A 3,002-nucleotide genomic window follows, 5' to 3' on the forward strand; every position below is an offset into this window, starting at 1 on the left:
CGTGGTCCTTCAAAAAGCCGCCCCCCCTCCCCCCCCCCCTTTGCTGTCACTGGGATGCCATCATCTAGTCCAACCTGCTCATCCCTTGTTTCTCAAAGGAACCCAACCAGATGACAAGAAGCACGATTGCTAATCAAGTCTGATCAAATCAGAACATCTGTAGGACCACAGCCACCTGTAGAAAGCACTGCCCCCATGTCACCATCTAAATCCTTCGCAAAGTTACAATGCCTTGCAAGTTCAGCTGCGCCAGTTCCCAAGCAGGTTTCAGATTGTCCCAGGGCAAGCCCTGGACACAGCTCTGAGGTTTACACCCCATCAGAAGGCAGTACCAGCTTGCCTGCAACACCTTCCACTGGCCTTGTTTCCAGCCATAAAAAGCAACCAAATGCAAAAGCCTAATAAAAGCAGGGGGTGACTCTTAAGTTTGAGGAGCACTCAATCAGCTGTACAATGAGCAGCTGAGTGCCAAGCTTTGGGTGCACCTCTCCCAGCCTCCCTTTGCAAAGCCAGATTGCTCAACACCCCCAGCTGCCTACCTGCATCTAGGTGAACAAAACGGGGGAAAATGGAATGAGGATGATGATTGCCCTCTCCCCCCTGCTGCTTCCTCATCATCCATCTGCTAAAACCAGCTTTAACAGGCAAGGGATGGAGTTGTTTACACAACTAATGAGGTCAATGCAATCAAAAGCAGCTTTTATTTCACCCATAAAGATTTAAAATGGAAAGAACCCTCAGGGCACGAGGTGCATTTCATGGTATTTGGGGATAACAATAATCACAAGTAAGGAAAATAATTACAGCCAATGAAAAAGTCACATAAGAACCAATTCTCTCCTGTATCTAATTAGGATTTGATACACAGTGGCTCAGGTTTTCCATGCAGTCTAAAAGACCATATAAAAACACGCATTTCCAAGCTTCCAGTCCAGTTCTTACTCTCCACTGCGAGCTCGGTAAGTTATTTACCTATTTCTATTTCTAACTAGCAAAATATCCTTTTGTTGGTACTCTGAACTTGAATCTAGATCCTGCAGAAATACTCTGACACTGTGAATTAAGGGGGTTGTTTCTTTTAAAGGATCTTTCTTGGTGGTTTGGTTTTTTTTTTACAGGCATAGACAGATACAGGACTTTAAAGTTGGGCCTGAGATTTACAGAACCTCACTCAATTTGGGCTGTGATTTTCCACTTTGATCTGGCCATTTAGGTACCCCTATCTTAAATTTGCTTTGAAATAACTGAATTCTAGATTTCTCCTCTATTAGAAGCCATTTATTTTAGTAGTTCATGTAGCTATTTCTGTTGGCAGCTGACCTTTACCACCCTAATCAGAGACTGATGTAGATTATTATACCAGAGAGATTAATTTTTATCTGGAATAATTGAAGGAAAGTTTGGCTTCTGCATATTAAAGACCCCTTTTATAGGCACTTTTGGGGGGATTCTTCTTTACAAGTGCTAATATTACCTTCCCACTTCCAAAACATAGCAAGAAAACCCTGATCCAATCCTGCCTGGCTTTTCTCCGGTGGCCACAGTTACTTGCCAGCTGGCATCTTTTGAAACAACTCATGCTGACATATAGCAGAGGGACCTGACCCCCAAGAGCTTGTTCTTCAGGCAGTCCTGTATATCTGCAAAAGCGACTGTTGCAAAGTAGAGCCACCCGAGTGCCATTTGCTAACGCTGAGCAAAGCTGATTCGCAGTCAGGTTTTAAATTTTAATTAAGAAATCCAAGGCCTCAGCACTTCTCCACCCTCAATCACATCTTTGGAATGGCCACCTCATGTCCTCTAAGTACAGCAGAGATGACACCCCCCCAGCTAGGCGATGCCTCCCCCCAGCAGCCGGGGCAGACCCTGCACCCTCCTGCCTTTGGGCAGGCCACCCCCATGCCAGGAGCACTTCAGCCCCGGCAGGGCAGGCTGCTCCACAAGCTCATCCAGGCAGCTGAGGTACAGACATGAGCAGGCACCTCCTGTGATCCTTGCAGCCCTCTTTTCCCCAGCTTCTACTGGAGCAAACACAGGAGACCAAGCAAGAGACAGCAGAGTACAGAGCAGCCCATAAAGCCACCATAGCACTGCATCCCAAGAGGCAGGGAGCTACATTTGACTTTTTCTGCTCATATGGGACACTGGCAGCTTGAGCCAGGCTTTGAAAAGTTGCTCTGTCCTTAATGAACATTACACTTCCAAAAAATAGAGCTCTGCCACATCACCCTGCCAATTATAAAGATAACAATCCTCTGGTCTGCAATTTAAATCAGCATCAAGAAGGGCAATACTGTCTTTTGCTTTCCCTGGTTGCCAGCAGAAAGTCATTCCAGTTTCGGCTGAGGCATCTGGAAAGCAAATAAATGATAGCCCTTGCCAGAAGATGAGGACCTCAGCACTAATCCCAGATACGCCACTGCCTCACTAGCTGGAACAAGCAGGTCACTCTGCCCGAAACTCCCCTTCTCATAGGGATAATAGCTACCTGCTTCACCTCACTCCAAAGCTGGGAAAGAGCTCATTAGCTAAATGCAAAGCTGTGCAGCTTCTGCTGCGTTGAGGAGGCTGAGAGCACAGCAAGCTCAAACAGCAGAAAGGCAGCTTGTCAGGTACAAGCAGTGATTGGGGACAATCTTTTTAGCAGGGCCAGCTGGGACAGGACAAGGGGGGATGGCTTTAAACTAAACCAGGGGAGGTTTAGACTGGATCTAAGGAAGAAATTCTTTCCAGTGAGGGTGGTGAAGCCCTGGCAGGGGTTGCCCAGAGAGGGAGTGGAGGCCCCATCCCTGGGAACATCCAAGGCCAGGTTGGACAGGCCTCTAAGCAACCTGATCTGGTTAAAGGTGTCCCTGCTCCCAGCTGGGGGGTTAGGCTGGGTGACCTCTAGGGCATCCCTTCCAACCCAAACCATTCTATGATTCTATGATCTGCAGGGAATTCATTTCTCTTTCTTCCCTATTTTGGTTTTTTTTGTTTAGGTTCATCTCCATCGCAGAGCA

The sequence above is a fragment of the Egretta garzetta genome, unplaced genomic scaffold (assembly GCF_000687185.1).
Source record: "Egretta garzetta isolate BGI_Z169 unplaced genomic scaffold, ASM68718v1 scaffold350, whole genome shotgun sequence".
Lineage (NCBI taxonomy): Eukaryota > Metazoa > Chordata > Aves > Pelecaniformes > Ardeidae > Egretta > Egretta garzetta.